The sequence below is a fragment of the Bos mutus genome, chromosome 16, assembly GCF_027580195.1.
Source record: "Bos mutus isolate GX-2022 chromosome 16, NWIPB_WYAK_1.1, whole genome shotgun sequence".
Taxonomy (NCBI): domain Eukaryota; kingdom Metazoa; phylum Chordata; class Mammalia; order Artiodactyla; family Bovidae; genus Bos; species Bos mutus.
This window is the reverse complement of record NC_091632.1, coordinates 4,537,235-4,557,091: the sequence shown is the minus strand read 5'-3', so window position 1 is coordinate 4,557,091 and position 19,857 is coordinate 4,537,235. Positions and strand designations below refer to the sequence as shown.

Below are 19,857 nucleotides of genomic sequence, written 5' to 3'. Positions count from 1 at the left end.
TCACTTGCACATAAATTCTTTTCTAGGGATCTGCTTCTGGAGAACCTGTCTTAAAAGAAACATTAAAGCTATTTTAACTGAAATATTAAAGAGTGATTACACTAGATTGGAAGATTTGGGCATGCCCAAGAGGAATACTTAGGTTGCATACAGACTTTCAAAAGTGTTCAAGTTAGTTATTATTGAATGCCAAGCAGAACCAAGTGTACATTAAATATAAAGAGGAACTGAGAAAAACACTGGGGATCAACAGAGAGAGAGAAAGCAGAAGACAGAGGAAGATGTGCTTTTGATCTGGGCACTGAAGAATGAGTAGGAAGTGAAAGTGTAGTATAAGTACATCTCTCATACGAGGTGCTAGTATGTAAAATAGAAAAGAATGTTAACCAGAGAAACATTAGGAAGTGATTGATGTACATCCTTAATTTCTCATTACAAGAGAATAAAAGTAAAAACGAAGACACTGGACTCTTGATAGGTGATTATTTATTTCTGCCATATGACCAAAACCAGGGAAACAGAAGTTTAAGATGAGAGAAAATATCAACCACCAATAGTTCCACACTATCAGTGGCATCAAAAAATATCAAAGATCTTTCAAATACAGGTATTTTTTCAGTAAATAATAGCACTGAAGGAACGGTAGAGTTGCTAATGAGAAAAATGTACCCCATTCTCTGTTTTTTAAGGGAAGGGAAGGGAAAGAGATGTACTGATTTTTAACAGGTGCTCAACTTCAAGTCTGTACATCCAGTCCTTCAATCTCCAGAGACAGTTTATATACCTCCAGGGTCATTTTTACATCCTCAGGACTTGGGAGACACTGCATGAGTTTCCTGCCTGTGAGCACTTGCTTACAGCCCATGCAAACTTCCTGAAAGAGATAAAGGATGGTTTGAGCGGTTTCTTTCCAAACTGAAAGTATGTTTCTTTCAGGATGCCTACCAATAACAGTAAAGTTGGAATATCAAGACCTTCCATAGCACTGATGCAAAAAATCAAAAGATACTTTGTACATCTCAGCAAAGTATTCATCTTAAGATCTGACCAGCACTGCTCTTAAAACAGCAGTGAAATGATCTAAACAGAGAAGAAACAGCACTGCCAAAGATACCTAGGGAACTTCTTCAGGATCAGCTGAAGGGATGGATCTGATGTCTATGCAAAATCATAACATTTGTGGTAGAAATACCTGTATCTATGGAACCCTCCTATCTAGGGGCTTGGTCCATCTTGCTATAAAATAAGGGAATTAGAATTTGCCTTAAGAGCTCAACATGTACTTTGAGAGTAAAAGTGCTGATGCTGAAATTGATTTAAAGAGCTCAGAAATGAGTCCTAATACAAGTCAAACCTCATCATTGTCAGCTGGGACAGTGCTCTGGAGCAGGTTACCATTTATAGAATGTGATAGAACACCTGAGGTGTGCCACTTACCCACTCACACTTGGGCACTTCTGGGTACCACGTTCCATTCTCTGAGCAGATGATATTTGGAGAGCCGACCTTACAAAAGCCAGAGTCACATGGACAGTGACGTTTTCAGGCTCAACATACTGATCCTTGTCCACAGAAAAAGTTCCATCTTCTACCTCTGGATTCAGACAGAAAGCTGTAATAGAAAGACAAATATGATCATTTTGTGATTCTCAGAATAAGATCATACAGTAGTAAAGAATATTGGCGGAGTGAGAAACACTAATAATAAATTATGCCTGCATGCTGAGAGTTGTCCTTTAACTGCGGGTATTGTATTATTATAATAATAAAATTAATAATGATAATATTAATGTTATTGTATACATATCATTGCTGGAGAGAAAAATTAAGTAAGTGCTGGCTCTGGCTGAGTGGAAACCATACTGTCAGAATATACACGATGGTCCTACTGTCTTAGCAAGGGCCATCAGTAAAGTGGAGTTACCTTTACACTGAGGCCCTGGAGATGACCAATGTGAATTTCTTCAGGTGATTTTTTTCTTCTGCAACCAAAATATATCCTTCATCACGTTTATCCTGCATCACAGTAGTAAAGGATAAAAATGAACTCACATCTTCATAGGATCCATGTGCGATACTAAGAAACATTCTGCAGTCTTGAATGGGGAAAGAGAAGGGTAGATAAGAATGAGCTAGTTTAACCAGCTATTCAGAGGGAGGGACTCTTCCCATTTTAGAGAACAAGGTCATTAAATTATATTACTGAGGTATGTTTCACGTCCTTAAGAAAATCACTATGTCCGTGCTAAGTCACTTCAGTTGTGTCTGACTCTTTGTGACACTGTGGAAAGTAGCCTACCAGGCTCCTCTGTCCATGGAATTCTCCAGGCAAGAACACTAGAGTGGGTTTCCATGCCCTCCTCCAGGGGATCTTCTCAATCCAGGTATTAAACTATGTCTCTGGCGGCTTCTGCACGGCAGGTGGATTCTTTACTGCTGAGCTGCTGGGGAAGCCACCCAAAAAATCACTAGAAATGATTCAAATCAACATTAGAGCAAAGGAAACACAACCTTCAGTTCAGTTCAGTCATTCAGTCGTGTCCAGCTCTTTGAGATCCCATGGACTGCAGAACACAAGGCTTCCTTGTCCATCACCACCTCTCAGAGTTTACTCCAATTCACGTCCATTGAGTCACTGATGCCATCCAACCATCTCATCCTCTGTCGTCCCCTTCTCCTCCCACCTTCAATCTTTCCCAACATCAGGGTCTTTTCCAATGAGTCAGTTCTTCGCATCAAGTGGTCAAAGTATTGGAGTTTCAGCTTCAGCATCAGTCCTTAGACTGATTTCCTTTAGGATGGACTGGTTGGATTTTCTTGCTGTCCAAGAGACTCTAAAGAGTCATCTCCAATGCCACAGTTCAAAAGCATCAATTCTTCGGAGTTCAGCTTTCTTTATAGTCCAACTCTCACATCCATACATGACTCCTGGAAAAACCATAGCTCTGACTAGACTGAACTTTATTGGCAAAGTAATGTCTCTGCTTTTTAACATGCTGCCTGGGTTGGTCATAACTTTTCCTCCAAGGAGCAAGTGTCTTAATTTCATGGCTGCAGTCACCACCTGCAGTGATTTTGGAGCTCCCCAAAATAAAGTCTCTCACTGTTTCCATTGTTTCCCGACCTATTTGTCATGAACTGATGGGATCAGATGCCATGATCTTAGTTTTCCGAATCTTGAGTTTTCAGCCAACTTTTTCACTCTCCTCTTTCACTTTCATCAAGAGGCTCTTTAGTTCTTTTTTGCTTTCTGCCATAGAGTGGTGTCATCTGTGTATCTGAGGTTATTGATATTTCTCCTGGAAATCTTAATTCCAGCTTGTGCTTCTTCCAGTCCAGCGTTTCTCATGATGTACTCTGCATAGAAGTTAAATAAGCAGGGTGACAATATACAGCCTTGACGTACTCCTTTTCCTATTTGGAACCAGTCTGTTGTTCCATGTCCAGTTCTAACAGTTGCTTCCTGGCCTGCATATAGGTTTCTCAAGAGGCAGGTCAGATGGTCTTGTATTCCCATTTCTTTCAGAATTTTCCACAGTTTATTTTGATCCACACAGTCAAAGGCTTTGGCACAGTCAATAAAGCAGAAATAGATGTTTTTCTGGAACTCTCTTGCTTTTTCTATGATACAGTGGATGTTGTCAATTTGATCTCTGGTTCCTCTGCCTTTCCTAAAACCAGCTTGAACATCTGGAAGTTCATGGTTCACATATTGCTGAAGCCTGGCTTGGAGAATTTTGAGCATTACTTTATGGGTGTTGGCATGTAAAGCAGTGCCAGGGTCCAGCCCCAGTGGATCCAGGGAATTCGAAGGGGAGACGGCTTCGGTGATCAGGATACGATAGAATTTAAGATATAAAGAGTGGTTAAATAGGGATAGCTCAGTGAAGAAATTTAGTGAAGAAAAGAGGCTGAATAACTTGGTTTACGTGGAAAGCCAATAAAACGCCAAGACAAGGAGTTTGCGTCACCTACATAGGCCGCAGGCATCCTCCCATTCTCCAGAAGGAGAGGAGACACTAAGGCCTCCCTGGTCAGATCTTAGAAGCTCAGGCAAAATTAGTAGACTTGACGAGACTTCACACTCCAGATGGGAATTCAGCCAGAAGGTGAGAGAAAGAACGACATGGGGAGACCAAGCTTTGGTGAACAAGGCCTGCACTTTATGTTCCAAAGTAGTTTTTATACCTTAAGTTGTACATAATGGGGGAAGGGGTAGAGTCAGCAGTAAGCCAGGCTTTCTTCCTGCAAACTTATCATATGCAAAAGTTTTGGTGATTTACATCATCTTCTGGCCAGGAAGCCTGTTAACATTTTATGACCCTTTCTTCAGAAAACTTATTTTTCTCTAAAGGTGATTATTCTAAAGTCAGGTGCCAACCTCCAAAAGCATTAGATAAAGTTGCATTTCTATAGGGCAAAAGTGTGGTGGGCTATAACAAGAAAAGAATTAACTCAAGGGTCCAAGGTTACAAACATTAAAGCTATTACTTACATTCCTATATACCCATTATATTAATCAATACACTCCCCGGGACACAGTAGGTAAGGGATATGGAAACTTAGCAGCAAACATTGGCCCAACAAATGAAAAACCCTTCACCAATACAATTTCTAATCAATCTTTTAACTGCTCAAAGGAATCTGTATTTAGACAGTTTAGAACATCTCATGCCTCTCACGGTTGGGAGGCTCTGAACAATCACATGTGGCCAGAAGAACTTATTCAGGCAGGCTAGAAAACTTCCAAAGGAGTTTCTGAACTAAAACACTCTTGTCATGCCCAGGAACTTTATTAACTAGAGCTCTAAGTTAATTCCTTCTCCGAGAGAGGTGGTGGGGGACAGCCCCCCATAAAGTCAGAGGTGTAGGTGAGAGCACAAAGCAGTAAAGTAGACAGACTCTGGTTTTGGGGGTAGATGCTCAAGAATTTCCAGGGGGACTCCTGAGGCTCGATCCCGCCTTTGCATATGCTCGGCCTCCTTCCTCATGACCTTTGCCACGGGCGGAGTTCCTCACGCTGACTCCCAGGCAAAGCAGAATAACATAAATTGTGTCCTTTGACCAGAGTAACCAAATCCTCATCTAGACCTTCTAAAAAGGTGCAGTTAAGCAAGAATCATTTTGGTGATTAGAGAATGATTCAGGTGTCAAGCCTGAATATTGCAAAAAGTCCCCCTGCCCCCCACAATCTCCCATAATAGCCTGGATCTATTCATTCAATCCTTGCTTGCATTGTTGAATCATTGTCCACTTTATGGTTTTTGAAGAAAGTGCTGGGAGAGGTTTGAGCAATTTTCGAGCTATTTCCTTCAGTACAAATCTCTGGACTATGTGGTTCAAAGTCCATTAAGGGGCATTTCCACACTGCTTTCTATATTCATTCCCTTGCTTTGCTTTCACAAACTAACAGCTGTATTAGTTTATATCTATCTGAAACCCCAGACTTGTAGGCCTGGATGGTTAATTCAAATTCTTTAGTAAATCCCAAAGGATCCTGACTTGGACTGGGAAATTCCTTGGCTAAGGCCTTAAATTCTGTTCGAGTCCAAGGTGTATAGATTAGAACCGAGGATGATACATTTCTCCCTGCAATAGTTTCCCTGCAAGGAAGCTATAATCAGTTCTGCCTTTTTGTATTTAATCCTCCTTTGCTGGGGAAAAGGGAGCAGCAGGAGGCAGAAGAGTTGGAAGAGAAAAAGGCATCTGGGCCAGGCAGTTCAGATAGGAGAGGATTCACAGAAGGAGCAGAGGGAGAGGCAGTGTCAGGGCTAGCCACCTGTTTTAGTTCTGACACAGTTTCAAGCAATTTCTAGTTGGAATCCTGCAAAGAAGTTACATTATTGTTTCCTCTTTTAGAAGCTTCTAGATGCCAAAGTAAACATTCCATTCAGTCTGCTTGATTTTACAACCGGCTTTTTCTAACTGTGCACGTCAAAATAACAATTTTGGAATATCAAAAGTCCTCCAGTTTGGGCATTTTAGATAAAGATCTCCTTTAGTGTAATTTCCCCAATTTGGTATGTAGTTTCAAGTACAAGTCTTGTAGCACTAGATGGAGTGTTAGAGTCTGCTTTCTCACGTTCCTTGTTTCTGTTTGACAGGCTCTATTTCCCGTTTTTAGTTGAATTTGTCATAGATGAAATTCACTAGTGAGATTGTGTGGTAGGCCAGTGTGCTCTTTGTGAGCTTAACTCCTCTTGGAGTCACCCCAGAGCCGCTTCAGCCCTCTTACGTGTCTCAGTACCTCCATTCAGCAGTTCAAGACCACCACAGGTTCTCAGGTCACCAAATGACCAATTCTTTTTTTTTTTTTTTGTACTTAATTTCTATTTATTTATTTATTTTAATTGGAGGCTAATTACTTTACAATATTGTGGTTGTTTCTGCCATACATCAACATTAATCAGCATTAGGTATACATATGTCCCCTCCTTCTTGAACCACCCCACTCCCCCACCACCACCACCTCCTTCCCGATCCTACTCTTCTAGGTTGTCCCAGAGCTTTGGTTTCCTGTGTCACACATCAAACTCCCACTGGCTATCTATTTTACACATGGTAATGTGTATGTTTCAATGCTATTTTCCCAAATCATCCCACCCTCTCCTTCCCACACTGTGTTCAAAATGTCTGTGTCTCCTTTGCTGCCCTGCAGCCATGAAATTAGAAGACGTTTACTCCTTGGAAGGAAAGTTATGACCAACTTAGATAGCATATTCAAAAGCAGAGACATTACTTTGCCAACAAAGGTCCATCTAGTCAAGGCTATGGTTTTTCCTGTGGTCATGTATGGATATGAGAGTTGGACTGTGAAAACAGCTGAGCACTGAAGAATTGATGCTTTTGAACTGTGGTGTTGGAGAAGACTCTTGAGAGTCCCTTGGACTGCAAGGAGATCCAACCAGTCCATTCTGAAGGACATAAGCCCTGGAATTTCTTTGGAAGGAATGATGCTAAAGCTGAAACTCCAGTACTTTGGTGACATCATGCGAAGAGTTGACTCATTGGAAAGGACTGTGATGCTGGGAGGGATTAGGGGCAGGAGGAGAAGGGGACGACAGAGGATGAGATGGCTGGATGGCATCACTGACTCGATGGACGTGAGTCTCAGTGAACTCCAGGAGTTGGTGATGGACAGGGAGGCCTGGTGTACTGCGATTCATGGGGTTGCAAAGAGTCAGACATGACTGAGCAACTGAACTGAACTGAACTGAAGTAGGATCATCAGTACTATCTTTCTAGATTCCATATATATGTATTAATATACAACATTTGTCTTTTTCTTTCCAACTTGCTTCACTCTGTATAATGGGCTGTAGGTCATTTGAACTGACTCAAATGTGTTCCCTTTTTATAGCTGAGTAATATTCCATTGCCTGGAGGAGGCATGGCAACCCACTCCAGTATTCTGGCCTGGAGAATCCTATGGACAGAAGAGCCTGGTGTGTTATGGTCCATAATGTCACAAAGAGCTGGACATGACTGAAGTGACTTGGTGGCAACAGCAATATTCCACTGTGTATGTGTACAACAACTTCGTTATCTGAATGGCCAATTCTTATCTGTGACCCCTGGATAGCAAGTGTTTTAATTAATGAGTGGGTTTCCCTGTAGGAGCACTGCATGATATGATGACTTGGCCTCCACCACTCCCATAAATTTCTCAGTCACCTGAGAAAACCATAACTGGCTAGGAAGAGTCTTGTTCCTTTTCTTCAGAGCAAAGCTCTCATTAATATCTTCACCTTTATTCCATAAAACTTTATTAAGGCAGCTGGACTGAGAAAAATCATTAGATCAGGTATGTACTACTCAGCACATACCACTCAGTCTTCTATGACTGAGCAACCTTGATATCTTTCAACTGAGCCCTGGATATTCCTCATTATCTTTCAACCAGACCTCCCTGGTATCTTTCAGCCAGCTCCCCATCCAAGTATCTTTCAACTGAGTGGTAATTCCTCTGTATTTTCAACTGAGCCCCATTCAATGTCTAGGCCATAAGTGGGTATGCCCTAGTATATTTCAACTGCCACCCTCCAGTATCTTTCAACTGGGAGGGGGCAGGCAACCTTCTCCACTGCCAAATAAAATTCAGGATCATCAACAAATATGCTAGATCTGAGAACCAGGAGAGACTTACCAAATTCATCTGGACTCTCTGAGGAGATGGATGGGTACCAGGGGCTGTTTCTGGAACCAAAGCTCCAGATACTCATAGAGTTCAGGTCACTTCATCAGTCATTATAACTGTTGACTTTGAAAATATGCACAATATGAGAGTAGTGAGTTAAGCTTTCTTTGGGGCAATATGAGGACTGCAGCCTGGGAGACAGAACCTCCAACAGCTCTGAGAAACTGTTGCACAGAGGTAGGAGGGAAGGACAGTATATATGTGATTTTGGTAAAGGGGGAGTACATGAAATCAAGCATGTTTTTTAAGAAAGTTTCTGCTTGTCTTGTGAAGCTTCTTCTAATCATGAGAAGCAGTAGTCACTATGAAGGATTTTAGTGTTATTCTAGATATGAGGAAATACAAGAATTGGACTCATAAAATTTCATGCAAAGATGGACACAATAAAGGACAGAATAAAGGTCCATACCATGGACCTGACAGAAGCAGAAGATATTAAGAAGAGGTGGCAAGAATACACAGAATAACTGTACAAAATAGATCTTCATGACCCAGATAACCACGATGGTGTAATCATTCACCTAAAGCCAGACATCCTGGAATGTGAAGTCAAGTGGGCTTAAGGGAGCATCACTACAAACAAAGCTAGTGGAGGTGATGGAATTCCAGCTGAGCTATTTCAGGTCCTAAAAGATGATGCTATAAAAGGGCTGCACTCAATATGCCAGCAAATTTGGAAAAGTCAGCAGTGGCCCCAGGACCGAAAAAGGTCAGTTTTCATTCCAATCCCAAAGAAAGGCAATGCCAAAGAATGTTCAAACTACCACACCATTGCACTCATCTCCTATCCTAGCCAAGTAATGCTCAAAATTCTCTAAGCCAGGCTACAACAGTACACAAACCATGAACTTCCAGATGTTCAAGCTGGATTTAGAAAAGGCAGAGGAACCAGAAATCAAACTGCCAACATTTGTTGGATCATCAAAAAAAGCAAGAGAACTCCAGAAAAACATCTACTTCTGCTTTATTGACTATGCCAAAGCCTTTGACTGTGTGAATCACACACAACAAACTATGGAAAATTCTTCAAAAGATGGGAATACCAGACCACCTGACCTGCCTCCTTAGAAATCTGTATGCAGGTCAAGAGACAACAGTTAGAAATGGACATGGAACAACAAACTGGTTCCAAACCAGGAAAGGAGTACATCAAGGCTGTATATTGTCACCCTGCTTATTTAGCTTATATGCAAAGTATATCATGCAAAATGCCAGGCTGGATGAAGCAAAAGCTGGAATAAAGATTGCCAGGAGAAATATCAATAACCTCAGATGTGCAGATGACACCACCCTTATGGCAGAAAGCAAAGAAGAACTAAAGAGCCTCTTGATGAAAGTGAAAGAGGAGAGTGAAGCAGTTGGCTTAAAACTCAACATTCAGAAAACTAAGATCATGGCATCTGGTCCCATCACTTCATGACAAATAGATGGGGAAATAATGAAAACAGTAAGACACTTTATTTTGGGAGGCTCCAAAATCACTGCAGATAGTGACTGCAGCCATGAAATTAAAAGACTCTTGCTCCCTGGAAGAAAAGCCATGTCCAACCTAGGCAGCATATTAAAAAGCAGAGACATTACTTTGCCAATAAAGGTCAGTCTAGTCAAAGCTATGGTTTTCCCAGGGCTGCTGCCAAGTCACTTCAGTCGTGTCTGACTCTCTGCAACCCCATAGATGGCAGCCCACCAGGCTCCCCTGTCCCTGGGATTCTCCAGGCAAGAACACTGGAGTGGGTTGCCATTTCCTTCTCCAATGCATGAAAGTGAAAGGTGAAAGTGAAGTCACTCAGTTGTATCCAACTCATAGTGACCCCTGAACTGCAGCCTACCAGGCTCCTCTTTGCATGGCCTTTTCCAGGCAAGAGTACTAGACTGGGATGCCATCGCCTTCTCTGAGTTTTCCCAGTAGTCATGTACGGATGTGAGAGTTGGACTATAAAGAAAGCTGAGCATTGAAAATTGATGCTTTTGAACTGTGGTGTTGGAGAAGACTCTTAAGAGTCCCTTGGACAGCAAGGCAATCCAACCAATCAATCCTAAAAGAAAGCCGTCCTGAATATTCATTGAAAGGACTGATGTTGAAGCTGAAACTCCAATACTTTGGCCACCTAATGTGAAGAACTGACTCATTTGAAAAGATCCTGATGCTGAGAAAAACTGAAGGTGGGAAGAGAAGGGAACAACAGAGGATGAGATGGGTGGATGGCATCACCAACTCGATGGACATGAGCTTGAGTAAGTTCTGGGATTGGTGATGGACAGGGAAGCCTGGCATGCTGCATTCCATGGGGTCACAAGGGTTCGGACATGACTGAGCAACTGAACTAAACTGAACAAGAACTGGACTCATAAAATCAGCTCCTGAGAATATCTAACTATCTGAAGACCTGCCCTGCCAGTTTTCTGGGAGCACAGAGTGCCTCATTTCATTTCTGTTCACCACTCTGTTCTCCTTTAGAGGGGTGTTGGAAGTCAGCAACTATAGCAGCACACGATTTAATCCTGGTAGAGGTAGATGGCAAGTGCCTATGGCAAGTGCCAGCTTGTGGTTGACAAGATCAATGGAAAAAATAAAGTCAGGAATTCACTAATACAGGTATAGTTGATTGATTGTAAGCAAAAGTACCAAGGTACAGCAAGAAGAAGAGTAGACTTTTCAACAAATGGTACCAGAGCAATTGGCCATTCATATGCAAAAAAAAAAAAAAAGTTTGACTCTTAACTTTTACCATATGCAAATATTATTTCAAAATGGGTCATAGACATAAATATAAAACTAAGTTGAGAACTACTAGCTAGTATAATATGCATTCATTCCTCTATTTATATACCAGGGTCTAATCTTTGTTATAGAACTCTATCTCTAACACATACCTGCCTGAACCACAGTCACTTAACTCCTTGCAATGAGTTAATGCTAACTCAGATTTTAATATATCATCTCAGTTTTATAAAGCAGTGGTCCCCAGCTTCCTTCCCCACACACCCCACCCACAGGTCACACAGCAGGAGGTGAGCAACAGGTGACCGGCAGGCAAGCAAGGGAAGCTTCATCTGCTCCCCACTGGTCACGTTACCTGAACTGTCCGTGCGTCTCATCACCCCCCGCCATAGAAAAATTGCTTTCCACAAAACTGGCCCCTGGTGCCAAAAAGGTTGGGGACTGCTGTTATAAAGGGGTGATATATTCAGCTTTTTTAAAAACTCATGAGCTGAGGTTCAAGGCATAATCTATTATGTTAGTCACTGTTCCTTATAAAATAACCCCAGCAATAAACTGCTTTTCTATTTTTATATCAGACCAAAAAAAGTTCTCCTATACAATAATTTTTTAACAATGATTTAAATATTTGATCCATTATATTTCCCACTTTTGCTTGATGTTGACTTTTAAAAAATTCACAATATGAGAGTTGCAAATTAAGTTTTATTTGAGGGGAATGAGGACTACAGCCCAGGAAACAGCACCTTAGGTAGCTCTGAGAATCTGCTCCTAAGAGGCAGGGGAAAGGTCAGTATTTGTGTGATTTTGGTAAAGGGGGAATGCATGCAATCAAACACATATTTTCCCAGGTTTCTACTGGTCTCGTGAAGCTTTTGCTAGTCACAAGGAATAGTCGTCACCATGAAGGAGTTTAATGCTTTTCTAGATATGGGGTGATACAAGAATTGGGCTCATAAAATCAGCTCCTGAAAATATCTATCTGAAGACCTGTCCTGCCAATTTTCCCAAGCACAGAGTGCCTCATTTTTGCTCTCCACCCTGAACTCCTTTCAGCGGTGTTGAAGGCCAGCAACTGTAGCAGCACATGATTTAATCCTTGGAGTACCTCTACAAGTACCCATGGCAAGTGGAAATTTGTAGCTGACACTGAAAATAAGTTCAATCAAAATTACTATGTAAATTAAATTTTGGTAAATTTACTTCTATCTCTAATGACTTTAACTTTTCATTTTTACTGTAGCGAGCTTAAATTATGTATAGCTACTATTAATATAAACTGATATATTCCTGTTTAATTTTGAAATTATTGTTTTTACTGCATAATGTGCTTAACCTTTAAAAAAAGAAAACTACTTAATAAAACTCCTTAGCAAGAAAAAATTTCAGTTATATAAATACACATCATTTGTTATGTATAAGTGTTATAATGAATGATAGTTCATTTTATCTTTAAACCTAAAACTATCAGTATCAGAATGTTTATGATTTGCTAAAAATGATGGGAATACATGATTAGGAGCTATTCACATTCACTATTAGATCAGAGGAATTTTAAGGAAATCTTGCTCCTTTCGTGACCCTTTGCTTCCCTAAGGAGGCAGCAAAATGGCAGCTCAATTCAGTTTCCATTCATATAAAATGTTACATATGAAAGACTCTGATTTATCAGCTTTCTTCTCCCAGGTTCTCTTATTAAACCTGAAGAAAGAATGGCATATACTTACAGTTTGTTTCCCTACAGTCAGAGAACAATATTCAGTGGTAGAAAATTTTTCATTGATCTTTTGTTCGGCTGTGTTAGTACCAAATTAGCATGTCATGTAACTTCATAGACTCTTTCTTCATGACATACATTATTCAGCACATACTATCAGCAAACCTCTAATGGAAATATAAAGATGAACTTAAGATGAACAATTCCATTTAAAACAAGGAGATGAATGCAACTGTTCTACTTTCTAGGGATGGGAGCAATCATTTCAAGGAAGAAAGAAAACAATCTTAGTGCTAAATATGGGAAAGTAATGTTGCAGTGGAAATGAGTTGAGGGGCTTAGGGAGAAGCAATAATCTCATCTTGCTTGGTAGAAGTTCAAGTTAATAAAGAAGCCAGCAAGAGACTGGAGGATCCTTCTTGGAAGAAACTGAATGGTATCAGAGAGGATACCAATAAACACTGATGCTTGGAGAGTCTCCTGAATTATGCTATTATTATTATGGTAAAACTAAGCAGTTGAAACAAGGGTAGTAGTTCAGGCAGAAGTGTATTCAGATTGGTCAGCAGCTTGTCCAAAGAGGTTATCAGGGATCAGGCCCCTTCCTCTGTTGCTCCAACATCTCCAAGCATGTTGTCCCCATGAGCATGGTGGAAGTTCATTCACTAGCACCCTGTCAGTATTTCAGCCCTCAGAGTGTGAAAGAGGAAGTGGAAAGTAAGCAGCTTCCTTCTCAGGAAAGTGAGTAGGAAGCCGCACCCAGTGGGAGATTGTTCCAAGGGAAGTTTAGCTGAGGAGCCATTTGCCCTGCTAATATTTAAAGGGGTAAGAGTAGTTCTGTTATTTACAGGAGGCAGGAAATACTACGAAACAACACCTCCATTATAGCCCCCACCAAGAAAAAAATAGCTCTCTGCCTAATTTCCCCATGTACCTAGAACCTAAATCAGTTTTTGTGGGCCTCACCCTTGAAAATGAACATACAATCCAAAATTACTATCAACAGATATTTGTGATGAATAGAAATTCCAAAGAAACTGTTATTAGTATTCTCTGAACCATGCGAGTAACCCACACATATCTAAAGAATAGAATACTTTTTAAAATGCTGTGAACATTTTATAAAATCAATAAAATTATCAAAGCATAACATCAAGGAAATATCCCCAAAGACTGTGGGGGAGGGATGAGTCAGAAATGATGGTATAGGAGACAGAAAGAAAATTATAGGATTGATAAAGAGGTTTGTTATCTTACTAATAGAATACCCATAAATTAAAAAAAAATGGATAAGAGAAATATGAAGAAAATATACCAAATATATAGAAGCTATACAAAATGTCACTGAAAGAAAATAATACAAGTGTCCTTACAGAAGATTAGATATGAAAAAGTCCTATACAAGTAATAGTTAAAATGACTTCTGACTTTTTCATCACAGTGTTGGAAACTATCACACTTAAGAAGATCCTATCTTTAAAAGTTCTAAAATAAAATTATTTTAAATCTAGTTTTTTACATTCAGCAGAGTTATCAATCACATGTTCAAATGAAAAGACTTTAAACATGCAGGAACTCAATGCCTTACTTTATATCATTTTCCTAAGCAGCTCCTTGAGGATGGCAATAGTGGTAAAGAACCCGCCTGCCAATGCAGGAGACAGAGGAGACATGAGTTCTATCCCTGGGTAGGGAAGATCCCCTGGAGGAGGACATGGCAACTCACTCCAGTATTCTTGCCTGAAGAATCTCATGGACAGAAGAGCCTGGTGGGCTGTGGTCCATGGGGTCGCAAAGAGTCAGATATGACTAAAGTGACTTAGCACATATGTATCATTTCCTAAGCAGCTCCTTGAAGACGTACTCCAGGAAAATGAGGAAATAAATTAATAAAGAGGAGAACATGAAGCCAAGAAGCTTAGACAGAGTAGGGAGGCAAGTATACAGACATGAGAGTATCCACTTCTGCCGAAGAGTATAACAGACAGAGTCAAAGTCCTGTCAGTATCACCAGAGCCCTACCACTTCAGCACACTCTGAACAATTTTTAAAAGCCTGTGTATCTGCTTTGTTATGTCCAGGCTTTTTTCAGAGCCTATGAAGGCTACTCTGACAGCTTGCAAAACAGGTCAAAAGTATCAGGCAATTAGCACTTCCTAAAGGCAAACCTTAACATCTGTGAGGGATGGAAGACATTGTACCAATATCTCATCCCTTGCCATTGAGAGAGAGAACCCTCAGGTATATGTTTGACACACCTTTATAGCTTCCCCGTGGGTTTAGATTCCAGTCACCCACAGAGGTAGGTGGCTTAACGATGCAGCTCTTTTGGGCCACCTTCCCTTGTCTTCTCTTTATCTCACTCAGTTTCTTAAATACTCATAAGCATATTTTAAGCACCTATATAAAATCTACCAAGTATTTCTGAATATATAACACCTAACACATCAGTTATCTATCACTAGATGAACTCACAAGTGAGTTTTTGCTGCAGAATACACTGATATGCTACAATATAAAATATTAAATGGTTTTTCATCTTCCTCTCTAAAAAGTTTATTCTGATGTAAATAAGCAATGAAATGCCTTGCTTAAGATATAAAACTAATTCAAAAGCAATTAAAAGAAAATAAGCAAGGAAGTGTTGCTTAAAAAATATTATTAATGATTAAAAAATTTTCTGACGCTTGGTAGCAAGAGAAGGGGGCTGGGAAGAAGGGTATAGTCACTCTTTTCGGTGGGAGGTGAGAATTAATGAGAGCCAGTAAGTGAAACAGTAAGTGCCTTATAATTATCTATCTCTAACCTTAAGGAACTAGTCAACACCCTCTCCTCCAAGCCATACAGACTTAGTAAGTACATGGAAAACACCACTCAAGAAGTCACAGACTTAAAATGGACATCTGTTTGAATTTCTTTTTCTCACAATTATGCTGACCCTGCTAACATATGCTGGCAATTCATTTCTTGCTTTTTTTTTTTTTTTCCATGTAGTAAATCTGCCCACCTCCTGATAAGGCAATAGGAATTATTTTCCATATGTTCTAAAAGTTACTTTTAATATTTTAAATTAAATTATCCAGGTTCCTTTCCTTCCCTTTCACCAACTATCAATGAGCATCACATTGAACCCTCTGGTTAGTTCTTCTGATGAGGCTTTTCTAGGCCACTTAGTCTCACCTACATTCTAAACAGTCTCTTCCACTCTCAATTTTATGTTCAATGATAAAAGTAGAGAAATGATGTTGGAAATGCACAAAACACTTAGTGAGAGCAGAAAGATGATCAATTGGGAATCATCTGAGGCACTATGGGGACTCATCTGGTATCCTTATGCCCCAAACGAAAAAGGGAAACTCAAAGAATTGTGCAAGAGCCAGCAAAAACATGCAACGCAGAGGTCTGATAAAGGGAAGTGAGAGATTGAAAAGAGATAAAAAGTGATGAACAGGATCATCACAACATATCATATCACTTTTCTGTATGATGTCTACATAGCCATATAGAAAAGACAGCTAGCTGTACAATAGGCCATCTGTGCTCCACTCATATTCCTACCCTGGGGGTCACTGCAAACAGCCCTTTAGATATCATGCCTTCCACTGTTGGCATTTTCAGGAGGGTGCTCAGCTGGCATCCACAGTGCAAGTCAGATGTCTTGGAAGATAGTGTTGCTGGAGCAAGCCTGTTCCAATGAGGGAAGAGGGGTTGGACAAATACCTCAGGTCCATTTTTAAGCTGTTTTAATGAACCTCCATACTGTTCTCCCTAGGGGCTGTACCAATTTACATTCCCACCAACAATATATGAGTGTTTCCTTTTCTCCACACCTTTTCCAGCATTTGTTATTTATAGACTTCTTATTGATGGCCCCTCTTAGCTGCGTGAGGTGATACCTCACTGTAGTTTTGATATGCATTTCTCTAATAATTAGCAGTGGTGAGCATCTTTCCATCTGACCTTTGGGCATCTGTATCTCTTCTTTGAATAAATGTCTATTGAGATTTTCTGCCTACTGAGAGAGTTTATTCTTAGGTTGGTTGATAGGAAGTCCAGCGCCCTTGAGAAGGAGGGGGCAAACATTTTTTTCTACTTTCCTTCACCTTAGTCACATAGGATGTTTTTCTTAAGCTCTGGGTTGCTATGGTAACAAACTATTTCACCTGAAATTAGCTTACTTTATGCCCAGAGCTAATGATTATTCAGCAAAACAATACATCTTACTCATGGAAATGTTTTTATTAGGCTTTATGTTAATGATTATAATTCAAACCAATATATCTTATTTGGAAACCTATTTTTCTTCAAAAACCTATGCCTTTGATTATATGGATACAAAATATCTCATCCAGAGACATCTTATCCTGAGACTGTTTCCCTTGGTTAATCTTGTATTGATGTTATTGCAAGATGTATGTTGTGGGAGAGGAGCCTGGTAAAACTTTCACAGCCTCGAGGTATTTCTTTGACCTATGTTTAGCAGTCCACTAAAAGAGTATATAATGCCCCACCTAAACTAGTGATGGTGGGTACTCTTCTATCCCCTTCCAGTGCCTTTTGCTGGAAGATTTTCTTTATCCTTTCACTTTAATAAAATCTCTGCTACATAAACCTCTGAATGACTGAGGCCACATCTTTGGTCCCAGAGTGAATTCTTCTCCTTCAGAGACCACGAATCTGACACCGTTCACTGTAAGCTATATTTTTTTGATTGGGTTCAGTTTCTTTTTTTTATTAAGCTGTATGCACTATTTGTATATTTTGGAGATTAATCCCCTATCATGCAAGTCATTTGCAAATATTTTCTTGCATTCTGTATGTTGTCTTTTCATTACAGTTTCCATTGCTGTGTACAGCTTTTAAGTTTAATTAGATCCCATTTGTTTATTTTTGTTATTTCTCTTACTCTAGGAGAGGAATCCAAAAAGATACTGCTGCATTTTATGTCAAAGTTCTGCCTATGTACCCTCTAGGAGTTTTATAGTATCCAGTTTTATGTTTAGGTCTTTAATCCATTTTGAGTTTAGTTTTGTGTGTGTTGTTAGAGAATGTTCTAATTTCATTCTTTCATATATCACTATCCAGTTTTCCCAGCACCATTTCTTAAAAAGACTGTCTTTTCTCCATTGTATACTCTTGCCTCCTTTGTAGTAGATTAATTGACCATAGGCGCATGGGTTTATTTTTGAGATATCTATCCTGTTCCATTGAATTACATGTCTGTTTTTATGCCAGTACTTTTTAAATTGCTGTAACTTTGTTGCATATTCTAAAATCAAGGAGCCTCCAAGCTTCATTTTTCTTTTTCAAGATTGCTTTGGCTATTTGGGGTCTTTTGTGTTTCCATATAAATTTTAAAATGTGTTGTTCTAGTTTTATGAAAAATGACACTGGTAATTTGATGGGGATTTCATCGACTATAGAGATTGCCTTGGGTAGTACAATCAATATTGATTCATCCAATCCAAAAATATATCTTTCCTTCAGTTTATGTCATCTTTTATTCTTTTTGGCAGTGTCTTATAGTTTTCAGAGTACAGATCTTGTCCTTCCTTAGATAGATTTATTCATAGGTGTTTTATTCTTTTTGATGCAATAAGTGAGGTTGTATCCTTCATTTCTCTTTCTGATTTTTCATTGTTAATATACAGAGGCACCAGATTTTTGTGTATATAATCCTGCAATCTCACTCCTGGGCATATATCTAGAGAAAATCATAATTCAAAAAGACTAATTCACCCCAATATTCATTATTGCACTGTTCACAACAGCCAAGACATGGAATCAAGCTAAATATCCATTGACAGATGAATTGATAAAGATATGGTATATTTATATAATGGAATAGTACTCAGCCATAGAAAAATGAAATAGTGCCATTTGTACAACAGGGATGGACTTAGAGATTATAATACTAAGTGAAATAAGCCAGACAGAAAAAGAAAATATCATATGATACCACTTATATGGGAAATCTGAAAAAGATTTATACAAATTAACTTATAAGCAGAACAAAAAGAGACCCACAGACGTAGAAAACAAATTTATGGTTACCAAAGGATAAGGAGGGGTGAGGGATAAATTAGGAGTCTGAGATTAACATACACATACTACTATATATAACTCAGACTTAAATTGAAGAAAGTAAGGAAAACCACTAGACCATTCAGGTATGACCTAAATCAAATCCCATATGATTACACAGTGGAAGTGACAAATAGATTCAAGGGACTAGATCTGATAGACAGAATGCCTGAAGAACTATGGACAGGGGTTTGTAACATTGTACAGGAGGCTGTGATCGAGACCATCCCCAAGAAAAAGAAATGCAAAAAGGCAAAACAGTTGCCTGAGGAGGCCTTACAAACGCTGAGAAAAGAAGAGAAGTAAAAGGCAAAAGTGAAAAGGAAAGATATATTCACCTGAATGCAGAGTTCCAGAGAAAAGCAAGGAGAGATAAGAAAGCCTTCCTCAGTGATCAGTGCAAAGAAATAGAGGAAAACAACAGAATGGGAAAGACTAGAGATCTCTTCAAGAAAATCAGAGATACCAAGGGAACATTTCATGCAAAGATGGACAAAATAAAAGACAGAAACAGAAGCAGAAGACATTAAGAAGAGGTTGCAAGAACACACAGAAGAACTATACGAAAAAGATCTTAATCACCCAGATAACCACGATGGTGTGATCACTCATCTAGAGCCAGACATCCTGGAATGTGAAGTCAAGTGGGCCTTAGGAAGAATCACTAGGAACAAAGCTAGTGGAGGTGACAGAGAAGGCAATGGCAACCCACTCCAGTACTCTTGCCTGGAAAATCCCATGGACAGAGGAGCCTGGTAGGCTGCAGTCCATGGGGTCGCTAAGAGTCAGACACGACTGAGCGACTTCACTTTCACTTTTCACTTTCATGCATCAGAGAAGGAAATGGCAACCCACTCCAGTGTTCTTGCCTGGAGAATCCCAGGGACGGGGGAGCCTGGTGGGCTGCCGTCTATGGGGTCGCACAGGGTCGGACATGACTGAAGCGACTTAGCTGCAGCAGCAGCAGCAGTGGAGGTGATGGAATTCCAGCTGAGCTATTTCAGGTCCTAACAGATGACGCTGTAAAAAGGCTGCACTCAATATGCCAGCAAATTTTGAAAACTCAGCAGTGGCCACAAGACTGGAAAAGGTCAGTTTTCATTCCAATCCCAAAGAAAGACAATGCCAAAGAATGCT

General features: G+C 39.9%; 1 long non-coding RNA gene across 1 annotated transcript; it reads right to left on the bottom strand.

Annotated features, from left to right (window-relative positions):
- Positions 1-718: 718 nt before the first annotated feature.
- On the bottom strand, positions 719-2,017 carry LOC102272358 (uncharacterized). Its single transcript, XR_011467187.1, has 3 exons — positions 1,925-2,017; positions 1,438-1,612; positions 719-874 (listed from the first exon to the last, which is right to left on the bottom strand). It is a non-coding gene; the product is annotated as an uncharacterized lncRNA (long non-coding RNA).
- Between the last annotated feature and the right edge of the window lie 17,840 nt (positions 2,018-19,857).